This window comes from Pteronotus mesoamericanus, unplaced genomic scaffold (assembly GCF_021234165.1).
Source record: "Pteronotus mesoamericanus isolate MK-2021 breed Mesoamerican mustached bat unplaced genomic scaffold, CSHL_Meso_final contig_73, whole genome shotgun sequence".
NCBI classification, from domain to species: domain Eukaryota; kingdom Metazoa; phylum Chordata; class Mammalia; order Chiroptera; family Mormoopidae; genus Pteronotus; species Pteronotus mesoamericanus.
In genome coordinates, this window is record NW_026555245.1 from 14,754,249 (window position 1) to 14,772,473 (window position 18,225).

The window sequence follows — 18,225 nt, forward strand, 5'->3', positions numbered from 1 at the left end:
GTACTGGAAATTGAAAAATGGAAAATAGTAGGCCCCCGATTAGCTAAAAGGAGCTAAAGGGACGCAAGATGAGCAAATTGGTAATGACACAATGGCTTGCTATATGTTCTCCTATTGGCAACTATAAATAAGGATGACCAAAGATAGCCTGGGAGTAACTAGAAAAGGCAACTCCTTATCTGAATATTGAAGGTGATACCTATGGGAAGTTGGGGTGAAAACAATATTCCTGATAGAAGAGTGGCATTTATAAAAGCAAGGAGGCACCCTAGAGAGTATAGCTCATGGAAGAAGTTCCATGAAGGAAGCTGAAATTTCCCATGTGACAGGGACTTCGTAGTGAGCAGTGGGTTGAGGAGAGTGATGTGAAGCAAGAAACTGCCGCTGCTGGTGGGTGTGGGAATATATATCTGGTGTATAGCTCATACCCACTTAACAGTCTTCCCAGTAGTTTAGGCTGCTCCAGTTGAAGTGGGATGCTGCCACCTCCTCACCCTCTGCCTCAAAGCCCTGGAGATGGCACCATTGCCCCCAGCTGCGCAAATGCAGGGGCGAACCAGATTTAATAGTCATTTAAGAATTGCTCAGCAGCTGCAGAATGCTCTATTAAGAGTGTTACACTGTAGGAGGGATCTTCCTTTATCTTTTTGTTTTTTCTTCTTTGTGCCCCTAGCAAACTCATTTTTCATATCCAAACAACTTTGCAAACTGCCTCATTATGGAGAAATGTTTTCTCCTGTTTTATACATTTTAAAATGTCCTCCTGTGGAGAGATAATGGCCTTGTAAGAATGATAGTAAACAAAAGCTATGGTGCAAGACTTTTTTTTTTTTTTGCTTTGTACTTCTATAAAATGTCAGGCGAAGGGAATTGGGAGCTTACTTTTCAGTTGACAATATGGCATATCACTAAGCTGAAGGAATAGGTGTGCGTTCAGATGTGCCTCCTTCACATAACCAATGAACTGTAGACATCAGGACTGTCTAAATGCGACCTAACTTCTCTGGGACAGTCATCCCCTACAACCTTGTAAAAGGCTCTGACAGGTGAACTACTTAAGTGAACTGTTGAACATCATCAAAAAAACTTTCTTAAACTGAGATAAACTTACATACAGTAAAGTCCATGAGTTTTAACGATAAGTTCAATAATTGTTACAAATATAGTCACTTATGTGGCCACTGCTCATATCAAGACATATTAATTTATCCCACCCTATAAAGTTCCCTGATGCCTTTTCCCAGTTAACACCCACAGTCACTACCACCCAGGGTGACCACTGTCAGGCTTTTATCACTTTATCTTAGTTTCACCTGATTTAGAATTTTGAATAAATGGAATCACACAGTACTTACTTGTGTCTGGTTTCTTCCATTCGACACAATATTTCTGACATTCATCCATTTTGTTTTGTCAATCATTCTGTGTAGTATCATATTCTATAAGTATACCATCCTGTCTTATCCTTTTTCCAGTTAATTGACATTTGGGATGTTTCCCGTTTTGAGCTCCTATGAATAAAGGTGCTATGAACATTCTTGTGAACGCATGAACTTACTTGTTTTGTTACATACTAGAAAGGGAATTGCTGGGTTATAGAGTAGGCATGTATTGACCTCACTAGATAGAAAATTTCCAAAGAGTTTTTCAAAATGGTCATATCATTTTACATACCCCTTAACACCATAGATGAGAGTTTCAGTTGCTACATATTCTCACCTATATTGGCATTATCTTTCTTTTTAAAAAAATTTTAGCCATTCTGTTGGGTGTATAGCTTTATTACATTTTATTATATTATAATTTTTACTTCTCTAATGAGTAATGTGATGTTGTACTTCACATATAAAAATATTTGTAAAAAATAGTAACAATAGCAAAATGTGTATGGGTAAAATTGAGGAAAGAGGGAAAGAAAATTAACTTTTATTGAGCTGTTATTGTATCTAGAAAATAAGACTCATGATTTATATCCTGTCAACTTTTAATAATGAGGTAATATTATTTCCAGTATTCAGATGAGGAATTTGTAATTGAGAGATGTTAAATAAAGTAAAGAGGGTAATAATATTAATTCCTTTACTATGTATTTGGGAGAAATGAATGGGTTGTACATTTTCACGTTATTTTTTTATATAAAGTACTTTGAGTAGTGCGTGGCACATGAGAAGCATTCAAGTGTTTGTTGTTTTGAAACAAATTCTACAAACTGTAAATAAAAACAATTTTGCTTGTGGCTTTTAAGGAAAATTGGGATGTGTTAGGTCACAGATTTATGCTATTGATGTTAACATGAGGAAGTTTTACAAAATGTTGGCTATATCACTAGGGATAGATTTATATTAGTGGTGATGGTTACCCTTGAAAAGCTGATAAATGGGTTAATTGTCCTCAGCTATAGTTATTCCAGGTAGCTTGATTTGGGTAGTGAATGTTTATATTTCAGAAAGAAGACATAGCCTGTCATTAACTGAGTGCGGAATTCACTGTTTCCACCAAACTTCTCAGATGTATCCCATGCATGAGATGTCATAGTGAGTGCTGGAAATGCAAACTTGTATAGTGATTATTGTTAGCTTTCATGAAATCACAAAGATATTCTTTTCTTCTCTTCGTCAATGTACTCTGTTCCCCCCAGCTCAACACATCTAATTCCTTAATCAATTATATTTAGAACACTTAGGGCACTTTTGAAGACTTACTGGCTTCCAGGTGTCTACAGTTAGCAAGATGTTTGTGTTTGGGTCAGGATTTTTGTCTGTTTTGTTTTTTAGAGGTCCCTTCCAAGTAAACCTCAAAGATTACAGTGACACAAATTACTATGCAAGTAGTTCATAATTTTTTTTACAACTTTGGCTTCTAAAATCTCAGACCTTATTTGGCAGACTTCTTAAATACATAATCATATTTTGACCTCATCAAGTTGAAAGACTCATTTTCACAAAATAGTCAGATGATAAGAGAGAATATATGCCTCACTTTGTTCTAAGGTTCCTATTTCACTTTTCATTTTTAATGGTTATTATTTCATAATAATAAAATTTAATAGGGGTATTTACTTTGGTTACAGTCTGAATTCAATTAAAAAATTCATCATGTGATTTATAAGGGATAAGTATTTTTAAATGACCAAAGCTGTTATACTCTTTACTTATTTACAGTCCTCTTATGTAAAAGAGAATTTTAAGTAATAATATCTTTATTAAAAATTAAAAACAACTTCTTTGTCCAGTTTTTTTAAAAAAAATTACTATACGTCAGAACTTTGTTAAAACACAAGTTTTGGGAGAACATAATAATACCAGTTTATCAGAAAGGGGCAAAGCATAATGTGCCAGACTGAGAACCATAAATCAACTTAATTCAATAAATACTTTTGAGCATTTCCTATTTTTCAAACTCCATGCTAAACATTAGCAATACAAATATGAAAATTGTATAATCTGTACATTCTAGGATCTGACCAACTGATAGCAGATATTGACATGAACAATTAATCATAATGCTTTCTAATAAAAATGTAATAGAAAAGTGTTCCAGATATTATAAGAGAACAGTGTGTGAAATAACTAATTGTGCTTGAGGAAAAAGGAACCATAGAATCCATATCTGGATTGCACAAATTTTAAAAGATGATTTCAACAAGAAGAGAATGAGGGAAAGGACATTCCGGATAAAAAAACAGAATGCAGGCAAAAGCACTGCCATGTGAATGAGCCTGCCATGTTGGGTGATACCAAGTGGATCAGTGAAGCTAAGTAAAGTAGGCCTGAGGGAAAAGTGGGCAATGCGGAGGGAGCTAGGACAGGAAAAACCTGATTGCAATGCTCAGTCCTTTGGAATTTACATCTTAAATGTTCTCTAAAATGTTCTTAGGGGAAAATATATTCAACAATTATTTACAGAAATCAGCTATGTGGCATAGTCTGAACTAGGCACTAGGATCACAATGATGAGTAAAAATGTATTCCCAGCTCTCCCAAATCCCAAGTGCAGCTAGATCAGCACAGAAATAAAGGAGAGGTATCTTTCTTTCCTTAATGGGAAAGGATTTGAGAGCATAGGGGAGGGGGCTTTGTTTTGCTTTGCCTTTGAAAGAACTCATTCCATTTACTACCAAGATAAAAATATTCATGTTGGGAACCAAAAATTTAATATATTTGTAATTGTTGTTTCTGCTTTTTCTTTGGTATGGAGGGGATGCTTGCAATATATTTGAAGAGAAAAATTTATGCTAGAACTGTCACAGATTTGGGGTTTAAAGCATATACATATCCTTATAAAAGAAAGTAGTCTTGATTTAATTGCTTCTTCTGAGCAGCCCAGAGAGAAAGCTGTTGGACTTCGCAGGCCTTGTATTATCAATAATACAAGATATATATGCTTAAATGTAGCTTTCTCACAGGGAAATTGCTGTCACAGGAGCCAATGACCTAAATTGTCTTCGAACATCAAAATTCCTGAAGGGAAAAGGACACATATGCTCTTTGAATATTAAACTAGTGACTAAACTGGGTCAGAAGGGTTACAAAGAACACATTTACAGTGTTCTTTTCTCCTCCTCACAGGAAGTGATGTCTTGAGTATTCATTACCTTGAAGAAATCAATTGTATTTCCTAAGCAAATTGCTTCTGATGGATGATGTGTTTTGTGATGTTTATCTTTGACAACATAGTTCTGTGCCACTCTTTAGGCTTTGTTAATTGAGTTTGAACTACTTTCTTGGGAATTACTCATCTCACCCTACCTGTGTTCATCACTTTTCTCCACTATATCTGTATTCAATTACACATAAATGCACAAATCATTCCTCCTTTTGGTCATTAGAAACAGTCTTAACAATTGTTTGAGACTACTTCAGCAGATTTTATTACATCAACCTCCCTAGTAGGAGGAAGTCAGTGAGGACTAAAAAATGACTCTTGAGTTGAGTGATTTGGAGGATAAAGGGTAACTAAATGTAGAGCTATGATAGGGTGATCAAGTAACAAAAACAGCCATGACCATCTCAGGAAAAGAAATCATAAGTTATTCATGTTTTATTCCACAACGCATGCACTGCCATTGTAGATATTCATATATTTCCTGAATAAGTATGTAAATAAGTAAGCAGGAAGTGAAGGCCATGGGTATAGTATTTCAACAGAATAAACATTGGAGGAGAAGAAACATAGTGGGTGAGCTTCAGGTAGTTACATGTTCCCAGAGGAAAGTTATGTGGGCCCACAGATACTCCTTGACTTAAGATGGGGTCATGTCCTGATTCCCATTTTAAGTTGAAATATACATGGAAAATAAATGCATTTAATACACCTACTTCACATCATAGCTTAGCCTGGTCTGCCTTAATTGTGCTCAGAACACTTACATTATCAGGACGTAACCCTGTGGTAAGTGAGGAGCATCAATAGTTGCCTTCCTCTTCTTGTCACCAGAAGCTGGAGACACAGATGGGCATTTTGTAGACATAATGGGAGGTGAAAACACAATATCCAAAAATGCTGTCAGTGCAGGACAATGCAGAGTATTGGGAACTGTGGCTTGCAGCCACTGCGCAGCATCCTGGGAGAATATTGTACTGCATGTTGCTAACCCAGAGAATGATCAAAATTCAAAATTTGAAGTACAGTTTCTAATTCATGTATATTGCTTCTATACTATTGTAAAGTCCAAAAATTAAATGTTGAACCATCGTATGTCAAATACCCTCTGTATTTAGCTTTTAGACACAGAAGAAGAGCAAGCAGAGAAAAGGAGATTTAAAATTCAAACATAAGTTAAGGAAAAAAATCAGTCAAAATAAGAGCTAAGTAGTTTTCCTTAGGAAGGAAAAGTCTGACAGTGAGCACACAATAAATATTTGTTGAATAAGTCAATGGATGAGAAATGACACTTCATCTTCTAAAGCAGAAATAAGATTGGCTAATAGATTTTGATGCAGAAGGAAAATAATTTGGAGACTCTTATACTTAAATTTGTCATTTAAGACAATTGTAGTAAAGACTTAGGAAATGATTTCTGTATGTTAGGTAGCATTTTACATGCTTTAGATATGTTATTTTATTTAATCCTTGCCATAAATGTATAAGAGAAGAGGGGAGTAGTGTTCTGGTCATTTGTAGATGCAAAATCTTTAGTGAAATACACTCAGGGGACAATTGTAGCTGAGCTAGGATTTGAACTTAGAGACTCTGCCTTCAGAGGCCATCACTGCCTCATAGTAAAGAAATAAGACCAGAGGCTTCAGAGTTTTTTCACCTCTAATTTCCAATGATTTCTTATTTTCTCATCATTTAAGACTACTGACTTATGAATTTTATACTCATCAAAGTGAAGACATTGACTTGGTGTCTTTGAATCTTCTTCACTCAAAATTCCTGGCTCATTGTGGTCAATTGAATATTTGTTTGTGAACTGATTTGTTAATGAAAGGAGTTAAAATTTTGGGTATAAAAATTAGAATTTGAAAATCTGAAAGGAATTGATTTTTACCAAACATGACACACAGAAATACGTGTATGAATCCCTTAAAGTGAGGCAAATAAGATCTGAGGCCCTGCTATGTCAGGTAGAACTTCTTAAACAAAGGCACATTTAACTTCTTCTAGTGTTAAAAATAATGGGAAAGACTACAGCATATTGTCTGGCACATGATAGGCTCCATAAACATCAAAAAGGATTCTGGTTATCTTAGGTGTTCCATATGCCCAAATATCGTTGGACACTTTGAGTAAATTACTCAATCTCTTTAAACCTGTTTCCTTATATGTAATGATTCCTACAGCTGTTATTAAGATCAAATAATGTAATTTACATAAAGCACTTAAAACCTTATAGATATAAATAGTCAATAAATATTAGCTCTTATTATTTGATATTAAATGAATGAAAGGGAACTTAAAGTAATAATACAAATGCAGCATAGATCTTAAGTGAAGCCTAAGTGACATTTTCTTTTCTGAAATGTGTATAGCCCATGCAATGAGTTTGCCCTGGCTTCCTGGGAAAGAACTCATCTAAAGGTATAATACACATAAGCTTGGATCATTAAAAAGGCCTGACACCAGATGGGAGGGGTAATTTGATATACAGCATTGTACATAACCTGTGCATTTCAGGAAACAGGGATTATGAAGTAAATATAGTGGGGAGAGGGAGGAGCTCTTTTCCTATAAAGTGCATGAGATATTGAAAGTATCAGCTAACATTGCTTTGGGTATCACTTCCAGAATAGTGGTCTTGGATGTAGCGATCCTTGTGAGCTGCTGTCACAAGTTCACTGGCCACTGAAATCTCCAGGGTGCTCCAAGATATCTATGGACAAAATTTTAGGAGGATTAAAGATCCTCTGGATGAGGTCAGAGATGGAGAACTGTGCTGCAATTATAGTCATACATTTACAACTTCCACACCAGTGTGGTCTGAGGAATGGGAATTATGTAGAATTCTAGAGCTGAGAAGAATGTAACTGGTCATCTGGTCCAATTTTATCCCTTAATCTGTGATCCAGAGAGCCTGGATGATGGTTTTAAGGGGAAAGTCAAGGAACATATAGCAAGGACTCATGGACAAAACCAAAGGGGAAGAGCTGAGGGAGGGAAGGGGCAAGGGAAAGTGGTGGGGGGGGAGGCAGAGACAAATGTATTTTAAAAAAAATGATTAAAACAAAAAGTGCTTCACAGTTTTTCAAAAAAAATAAATAAATAAAGTAAAATGGAAAAAAAAAACCCTGCAATAAAAGTATGTTTAACAGTTTGAGTGACAGGGAAACATTCATCGCTGTATAAGCCAATTGCCTACCAGCATTATGAAAAGTTTTACTGAGCTGAATAGTATGTGAAAGTGATTGCATTAAACCGGAAAACCTCAGTGTAAAAAACCACGGAGCCTTACTTGTTTTATTTTCCCACATATACCTGCTCCTTTATCTCTATTTAAAGGTTGCTAGTTAATTGATAGTTTGAAACAGACTTTCTTAACTCCCACACACTAAATCAATCAATGTTGAGGAGTGACTAGGTTCATACTAAACACTGTGATTTCTAGCGCTTATTTTTACTTGTTACTTTATTTTCCTTTTCCTTCCTTTTGCTTTGGGATTGTGTTAATAACATGAGGATAACTGACATGATTCATAGCCCTTATAAAGGGGTGAATAGGAGCTTAATAAACATTACCCATATTCCAGTGTTGACCGCAGAGCCATGATTACACTATGAAACTCTCATGGTATAAGCATTCACCAAAGAAGCTATACTGGTATTGGGTGAATGTATGCATCCTCTTTTCTTCTGCTTTATAGCAGGATGTTCATGAGTGTCCGTTAGCAGGAATGGTTTAAGGAGCGTTATTATCTGCATCGTTTCCTTACTGGACTGATCTAAACATATATCCCTTCTTTCCCTCACATCTCTAACTTCGTGCCACCTTTGATATTTGGCAGCTGCTAGTTTATCCAAACTACCCCTTAGCCCCTGCATCTGTCAGCTGGAGTAAAGCTTGAAATACTTTGTTTGTTGGCAATGTCTTTTAAAACTGTTTTTTGTTACCTATGATGTTGGGATAATCATCTCTCTTCTATATGGTGTTCTTGTCACTTAGACCTTCTTTTAGACTCTAAAATGCAGAACCACATAAGCTTGAGTAATGGTAAAGTTGTTTTTCTTATAAAGCATGTATTTTGGTCTAGGAGAAATCAGTGGTGCCAGAAAGAATGAGAACACACAGCTTGAAGGATCAGAAAGATCTGCTTTAAGCTCAGAAAAGTTTAAAAAACCCAGAACCTAAAAGGCATATGTTTACATATCAATGTATTTTGTGTGCATAATATTAACTGTAAGTAAATACTATACAGACATGTAAATTAAACATATCCTAACTTTCATTACATATACATGTGTGTATGTTTGTGTGTGTGTGTGTTGGCCAGTGGTGTGTATATGTACATATGTACATCTAAAAGTGTTAGTATTATTACAGGACAGAATTACAATTTATATTTTCTTGTATATTTTCTGAGTTTTTCAGTTGTTTTTTAATGAGCATGAAGCCCTTGTTTAAAAAGAGACAAACAAACATTGTAAAGAAAACCCATACTTGCATCTTTCTGATAATGAACCGTAAACACTGCCGGAGTCAGGAAAGACATGGAAATTGCTAATGTTACCTGGGCTCTGGTGAGATAGGTCACAGTCATTCATTTCTACCCCCACCTCCTTCTTGAAAGCACCAACTACTTTGAACCAAATGATATATGTGATTAATGAAGTGACTGCTGTGGTATAACTAAACAGATTACTCCAGCACCATTCTAGAGATTGTCTGATTATGTTTGAATTCTAAATTTCCTCTCAAATAGCTCCAGATAATGTTTTTCCACTCACACAAATTGCAGAAACATAAATTAAGTTGACCACCAGCTGATCTGAAAGTTAAAGTTTAATTATGAAGGACTATTTGTTTACAGGTAATGATTATGGCACTGCAGGTAAATAAAATCTTCCAGGGCCATCTTGCTTACGTTCTTGTACTTCCCTCACCATTTTATTCAATTGTGTGTGCGTACACACAGAGGGTGAGGGTTCTGGTATGCTGCTAGCTTCTCACATCCTGGTTCTTATTCTCTCAACCTCTGGAAGTTTCCACAGCACCTAGAGGCAATGTAGTATATACTTTGCTTTTTCATAGGCTTCCTGACTAAAGTTATTCTAACGATTTTCACTTAGAAATTTAACTCTTCCTTGAAGTCCTAGCAGGGTAGTTACAGCAATTCTTAGTAGTCAAAGATAGAGAAAAGCCACTAGATATAAAAATCAATTGCAGTTAAAGGCTACTTTACTCTATGTTGTTTTGATTCTGGACAGAAACATAACATTTTTGACATTATTTTCAACCATATTTTTTCTGACCACTGATGTGTTTTTAGGTGGTAGTCAATTAACTTATTTTGAAACATTAATTTCACTTAAAATCAAATTTGCTCCTCCAAAAGCAAGAAACCTATCTTGTAAGTTATCCTGCTTGAATAAATACCTTTGTTTAACTCTTAACTGGATAAACCCATGGTGGTCTCCAGAAAAGAAAACCTCAGGCCCCCTTTGATTTATATGACTGATCTCTCTGATAATGGAAAAGGAGAACTGTAATTCCTTGAGATGTTATTCTCATGAAAATCTCAGGTGTCTATTCCTTACTGGTAGTGATCTAGATGAACAATGGAAATATCCGCATAACTATTAGAAAATAATACACTTATATGGAAAATTCTCAAAATCCTCTTGGGTTGGAAGACTTCATTTTGCCTTCCACCTGTTTTAACTTGTGTTTAAGAGCTCATGAGAAACTGTTCGACAGCGTAAACAAAGGCCTCTCCCTTCATGTCCCTTCCCCTCCCCCCCCCAATTCCACATTATTTCATGAGAGAAGAAAAAGACGGGAATCTGGAAAATGCTTCTATCTCTTATACATGACGGTGGAGTCAGCTTGACCCCTTCTGTATTCATTTAATAAGCAAATCTTTTGTTAGTGAAAACAGGAGAGGTTTTGTTCACATAAATTTTAACAGCCAGATGTAATCAGAAACTCAGTCCAAAAAGCAAAAGGGAAATGGGAATATGTCCTTTGAGCTCTACTTCAGATAAAAGCCAAGGCATTTCCCAGGGCTTGTATTACAGTCCATTTTGTAGATAGTCATCTGTGGAGATGATATGGTTCCTCCTCCAAATACAAAGTATAATAGTTGTTTTGAATGGAGAGTGCTGAGAGGACTTAAGACCTTCCTAGCTGTGTGTACTCCGCACCTGGAGAGCTTTATGGCTGTTCTTTTCCTGGCCCTCCCTGTAAATCCTGACTGTATCCCATGAAATCAATGTCATATTTCTGAGAACAGATTTTTTCTTTAATGTTATAAGGGATTAAACCAAAGGCAAATTTTTATTTTTATTTATTTTTTGAAAGATTTTATTTATTTTTAGGGAGAGGGGTGGGAGGAAGAAAGAGAAGGAGGGAAATATCAATGTGTGGTTGCCTCTCGTGCGCCCCCTATGGGGACCTGGCCTGCAACCCAGGCATGTGCTCTGACAGGGAATCGAACCAGTGACACTTTGGTTCACAGGCCAGCACTCAATCCACTGAGCCACACCAGCTAGGACATATTTTGATTTTTAGAACGTGCCTATATAATATTTACCATACCACAGAACAACTATTGTGTGGCAGGGATTGTGTTTATTATCTTCATACATTTATCTCATTCATCTTCCCAACAGCCCTGTGACATAAGATCACCCTTTCTACATACCACTTAGAGCATTAGATGTTACACTGCTAGTAAATAGTAGTAAATGGCAGCTGGGGTTTGAACCTGATGTCTGTGCCCTTAACTGCTAACTGATTTCCTCCTGCTCTATTCCTCCTGCTATACTCTTCTGTCCCTTCCATGGAATAAGGGGGATTCTCTCAAATGGTAAAGCACAGCGCATAGAAATGGAAGAGAAACAGATAAGCACTCAAGTTAATAAAATGTGACAATACCAGGACTGGAAGAAGGTTCAATTTTTGTCCTAAATGTCCATCAGAGATAATTTCTACATGAAGAAGGACCTTGTTTATTCTTTTCATTTTTGTATTCCTAGCACACAGTGCTTAGCAAATAGGGGCACCCAAATATTTTAAAATAATGTTTATATTAGACATCTTTAAATATGTTACTATGTTTAACATAAAAGATACATTATAATAACAGCCAAAGAGCAGAGGATGTTGATTGGTCATTTCAAGTGAATGCTGCCATATTGGTCTTAAAATTCAGGAACTTACAATCAGAGCACAAAGGAATTAAATATTTTGTCTTTGTTGTTATTAAGTCAATACTACAATTTTAAGAACTATAACTGACATTACTGTGGCTATCTTCCTAATCAGATCCTGAAATATCAAGCTGAGTTTATTTCATAATTTATAAAATATTAAGAAATAAAAGCAGAAAAAAATCTATACTTGGTAAGTAGAGAAGTTATTCTTACTCCCACTAGGGAAACAAATGGGTGAGAAAACATATTTAAATTTCAATAAATTCACATCTCCTCCTGTTTATCCTGAAGATAGATAATCCATGTTGTTTTACTTCCTTTAATTTAAAACCTTGCTCAGGTTATTCCAGCGCACAACGCCAGGGGTCACCGTTCCCATTGCTGTGAGTCTGTGTTGACTCACGGGGCTCTCCAGTTTCATAGGCACCAGCTTCCCTCCCTGTCCTTCTCTCCATATGGGCCATTTAGGTGAAAGCAATAGATTCCTATTTGAAAAACCATCAGTTTATCCAGGGATGTTTTTCATATTAATATAATATGAAAACTACTTGAATATGTATTCAAAACTATTGAATATGTATGTCAGATGGATACGACATCTCTAAAAGAGATCTACCTACCATCTGTCAACGAAAAACACTAAACTGGTATGACAGTATCTTTATCTACAGGCAGATGTGATTGATGATCTAGTGGTACAGATATTTAGAGGTTTGGATGTATAGAGATATAAATAATATATGCTATGCTTGGATAGCTAGAAACCAAGGCTATTTTGGTATTTTAAATTTGGGGCATCCACAGAGACTTTTTTATTCCTAATATACACTCACCACTCACAATAGCCCAAATTCCCTCTTTCGATGCATGGGCTTTCCAATACTAGAAGAAGCTTGGAACCTGGTGTCTTCTAGGATTTATATCCTTGATTTTCCTTAGCAATACATGTCACTAGTGATTTGATTTGTATCAACTTTGGTTCTTTGTGAGCCGAAAGTGACAGAAAATCCAATCCCAACCAGTGTCAAGCACAAAAATTTGCTGGGTCCTGTAACTGGAAATTCCAGGAGTTGCATGACTTAGAGTAGACAACATTGCTGGTATTCAGCTTCTCTTGTTTCATCTTTTTACTCTTATTTTCTTTGGGTTGTTTCCCGTCTCAGTCATAATCTCCTCTTGTGGCTGAAGGTGACTGCAACAACAAAAGCTCTGAGAGTGTCTCACCACCCCTGTTGTAAGGGGGATGTGAAGCTCTTATGTGCTTAGGCCCGTATGCACACTCCAACCCTGAATGTCTACATGCAAAATACAAGCGGTGCTATCTGCGAGGGAATGGCAAACATTTTATTTTCAAATCTTTGTGTTTCTACATGTTCTTTAAAGAGCCAGAGTCAAAAGCCATGGAGCAAAAAATTAATTTAAAATGTAGAAAATGACTTGTTAAAAGAAAAAAGTGGTGAGGAGGGAGTTAAAAATTTTCAACAGGAGGTATGAACCAAGTATCTGAAAGTTTTATTGGTACTTTTAAAATCAATACATACCTATGACTGGAGTATTAATAGTGCCTAACATTTATTAGGCACTTGCGAAATGCCTGGCATTATACGAAATACCAACACCACCGAAATAGGTAAGTTGTTTTCTTCATTTTACAAATGAGGGTCCTGAGGGTTGGGGGAGTTACATAACTTGTCCTGGATCACAGAGTGAATGAACAGGAGAGCCAGCCTTAAACTTCAGTGCAGTTTGAAAGAGAGTGGCAGCGGCCCATGCTCTCGGCCTACTCTATTACCAGAAACAACACGTAGCAAGCAAAGCTGTTTCCCCACTGCTTTTGTACCATTCAGGACAAATGGAGCAGTGAGACAGCCTGGGAAGCATAAATTAGGGGAGACCTTCATAAACATGGTATGGAGGATGGCCAAGTTGGTGGTAAGTCTAGAAACTGGCCGATGAGAAGGACCACATCAAGGGAAAAGGGCATCATGACTTTGCCTGTGTGTTCGTTCAGGCTATTAAGACAAGTTACCATAGACTGGGTGGCTTCAGTGACAAACATTTATTTCTCACAGTTTCAGAGCCTGGAAATCTGAGATCAAGGCAACAGAGGGTTCTGGTGAGGATCTCCTTCCTGGTGCCCAGATGGCAGTCTTCTCCCCGTGTCCTCACGTGACAGGTGCTGAGAGGAAACACATTCTTTTGTGTCTCTTTTTATAAAGGCACTAATTCCATTATGAGGGCTCCATCCTCATGACCTAATTACCGTGCAAAGGCTCCATTTCCAAATACCGTCACACTGGGATGAGGGTTTTTATATATGAATGCTTGGGTCACGCAATATTCATAGTATGCTACTTGTGAGAACTGGCTTGTAGGTATGGAATTATACTTACCCTGCATTGGATATTTCAGGGAGACAGAAACTAAGGAAAGGCTTTTTAGACACTACCCTTTGGCATATGCCATTCCTTCTCTCTAGAATGTTTCTCCATTCTCTTTACATGTCTAAACACAACTCAGTCTTGACCGTTTAAAATGCCCTTTATTCCATGAGGCCTTGCTTGATTTCCCTTTAGCACTGCCATCAAGTGGCTTACCTCCTTCCAGTAACTCCCAGAGCACTGAGACTCTGCTCTTCCTAAGAGACCACCACTGCCTTGTACTATCCTTTATTAATGTGGATATCTTACCTCTGACTCCAGCCAATAAGCTATTTAAGGACAAGTGCTTTGCCAGTTTCATCTGCAAATCACTCCCCAGGGCCCCATACAGCCTTGCACATAGCAGATGCTTAGGACACCTGCTAAAGTGACCTAGCTGGAGAGACACTGAACTCCTGTCCCTGGTCATCTTCAACGCAGAACTGAAGACCACGGTCATGAAGGTAAATTCCTTCATTAAGTGGAAGGTACATTATATGACTTCTAACACCCCATTTCATTCGAAAATTCTATGATATTTATGGCATAATTTTACACCCATTTTGTACTTTTTCACCTCATTATCAAATATTATTTTAGGCATTTGACAGGAAAAAAATCAACTCTAAATGAATTTCTGTCTCTGAAGTGTCTAGATGTCTCTAGCTAGACGGAAATACTTTCAGGTTATATAAATGAAGATATAGATAATATAGACATAGAGCCTGTTACTATCTCTTATCTATTAAATAGACAATCTATACAATTTATGTGGATATAGAAATTCTATGTAAAGAAAAATATGTATTGTATATATGTATTCTTACATGCATGCTATATCCTTGTATATGTTTGGAGTTATAACAGAGTTCTGCAAAATCATTTCATTTTTTAGGTACATAGAAACTGTACATATAAGCAAATATTTGTATATATAGCATAATATATATAACCATATATACACACATTATAGATGTATAATGTGTATATACAATGCATATGTATATGTTATACAACTCGTTCACACACACAGTGATTTACAAGCTTTGCTTGATATTTGAGGTTGCCTTTTTACCCTGGAACACAGCTATGATAGTGCTAGGCTCACTTTTAAGAAAGAATGAACTAGAGAAAAAAGGAGACCACTATATTAGAAGCTGTCTCCTTCCCCCTCCAACCTACATTACCCCTTTTCCTCACTCTATTTTTTACCTCTCTACTTATAAATCTTATCATTTGGTCTCAATATACAAGTACAAATAACAAGTGTGGGTGGAGCCACTTCCAAAACCAAAGAGCATGAAGAATCTCTCAAAGAGAGGAAAATTGGGTGAAGTGGGGTTATAGAATTTTGAAGCTTTAAATGAGCTCACCAACATTCATATGTTAATTATATTATCTTGGACTAATTAAGAATGAGAAAACCTCATTATACCTTTGAAATTCTGGTGCTTATACTTAGAAATGCCAGTTGGCTTTTGGCTGGCATAAGCAATTTGGGCTCCTTAAAATTGAGCTCGAGTCCAGAACCAGATACAAATATTATTGATATATTTAGAAACATTTTGGTAGCAAGAGTTTATTTCGTATAATATACTATCATTATATTGTATTTCTAGATTATGTTGACTTTCAAAGATATTTTATATCTTAAAAACATAATAGCTCTTAGAATACATTAAGCCCATTCAGAATTCTTAATGTTTCCGTTCCCATTTCATAGAATGCGGTTCCTCGCTTACCATTCAGACAAGTTCCACTCTACCTTCAAGGTCTGTTTGAACAGCTTCCATTTTGAAATCGGTTTCCTCTTTTCTGATAAAACCAATGTTCTGTCCTCCATAGAATTTGAGTTCATAAATGCTTCTCTCTACCAATGTCTGTATATATACCTACCATGTGTCTCTTCTTCCATTGTTGGCTATGGAGTTACTGCAAACTGATAGGTATAACTCATCTCATTGTTAACACTATCTTACTGAAAATATAGTGTTTTTTTGTCTTCTTTTTTTGTATTTCTAACAGCTAATCTAAACTCGAGCACAATGGAGACATATAGTAAACACTTGATTAAGGAATGAGTAGCAGTATAAGGGTTAAGGCAGATGGACTGCCGTAAATGAAATTTCTTCCTGTCAACATTTGAATCCAAAGAACATCATGTCCACATTTTTTGAGTTTTTCAAATATTTGAGCTTCCAATATGTATTTGTTTTGTACTCATGCAGGTTGTAATTTTCAAAATACAATTACACCATGTACTTACACTGAAGTCATTTATTAGTTATGTGTTTTCCTAGTCTTTATACTCAGTAAAATTGGCCTAAACATGCAACAGCTTCAATTTAAAATCTACTTTGCTGATTGAAAGAAGGAAGTGAGCTTGCATTTACCCTCCCCAAAACTTATTAATCCATGTACACTTACTTTACTAAAGAATGTACCCAGTCATGCAGTGAGGTGCAAATATGTTAAGGGCTCACCATTTGCAAGTCACTGCAGGGCCCTTTGGGAATACAGAGACAAATAAAAAGGACTCTTCCCTCCAGGAGTCCAAAGCATAGTCACAGGACAGACATAATTGCAAATAATGTTTTTTCTCTTAGTAAAAGGAGCACTGAGATACATGCTGTCTCAATGTTATGAACAAAGAGAGTGGTAAGAAAAGGAGAAAAATATTAATTCATATGGGTGGGACCTGAAAATGCCTTCCAGAGAAAAGGACATTTCACTGAGCTCTTAGTAAATAGTATATGCATTGTACAGTGTCAGCAGTATGGAGAGGGAACTCCCAGGAGGAAAACATGTTGGTCAAAAGACTGGAAGCAACCAGGTTAAAAGCTATTCTTTGGCACAAATGGGATGTAGGAATGGAGATGGAGTATAAAATGCAGGAGCTGACAAAGTAGCCAGTGGTCAGCCCCCTGACTCCATATAATATGAGTGGAAAGTTAGATTTGTGCCAAAAGTTTTTGTTAAAAGGTAAGGACCTGGCTTTAATTTATCAGGCAGCAATAGGAAGATAATTAAAGTTTTTGAAGCAAGAAAAAGAAAAGTCATGGTGTTCAGAATTTTGCAAGATCAGAGATATCAGAGTAAATTTATAAACAGGAGGAAATTTGGTAATTTCATAAGGAAGCAAAAAGCTTAGCTATAACTCTCCTCTTCTTGAATAAAGACTGGGCCTTGGGAAAAGCATGTGAGGTGCATTGGGATATAAATTTAAGGAGACACTCATTCTTAGAATGATGCAAATGCATGAAATGGTGCCTCATTCACCTTAACCTAGTCCTGGCCCTGCTTAGAATAAAGTTGGCATTGCTGTGAATGATATTCATATATTTCCAATCTCTTTTTTCTGTGACTCTGAAAGTGGTCAACTAGCTTCTTTCCTTAGGCCACAGTTTTCAATTTCTGTATGAAAAGAGGGAGGCTAATTTGCATGAAAGGGTTGTACTGCAGTGAGGTATTACAGTGAACCAGGCCAATTAGAAGAAGGTCTGATTCTCCATAGACTTGCGTTCCCACTTATCCTGACAGAATATGCATAACACCTCTCAGGTCTTTGTCATTTTGACCTCTTTCGGTTAGGTTTTTGGTCTGGGGTAGAAATAAGGACATCTCTAACAGACTGGTGATGAGCATTTAACTGTGAGCAATGAACTTGTGTATTTCATTATGTTAATTCAGCCTTACTGCTCATTTTTAAGGCTGCTGAAAAGAGAAAAAATTACAATGAATCTCTCTTAAAACCAAGAAGTAGGTGTCACAGAACATTTGATCATTCATGGTCTTCATGTTATTACTAATTCATCACTGATTGCCTATGTGAAGTCATGAATAATCACTGATTCTTAGAATGGTTTTTAAGCTGTAAATATACTTACGGTCCATTGTTAAAGTGTACAATATGTTTTGAGTATCCATTCAACAATGTCTATTCAACTACAGTCTGCCAGGCTGTTTCTCACCCATGTAAGAGTTATTCAGAAAG

The 18,225-nt window shown here is 36.4% G+C and overlaps 1 protein-coding gene and 1 pseudogene across 4 annotated transcripts in view; both read left to right on the forward strand.

Annotated features, from left to right (window-relative positions):
* Positions 1-18,225, forward strand: part of TRPM3 (transient receptor potential cation channel subfamily M member 3) — a 493,648-nt gene that overhangs the window by 14,692 nt on the left and 460,731 nt on the right. The window lies entirely within an intron of this gene.
* Positions 13,402-18,225, forward strand: part of LOC129078457 (phosphorylated adapter RNA export protein-like) — a 122,508-nt pseudogene continuing 117,684 nt past the window's right edge.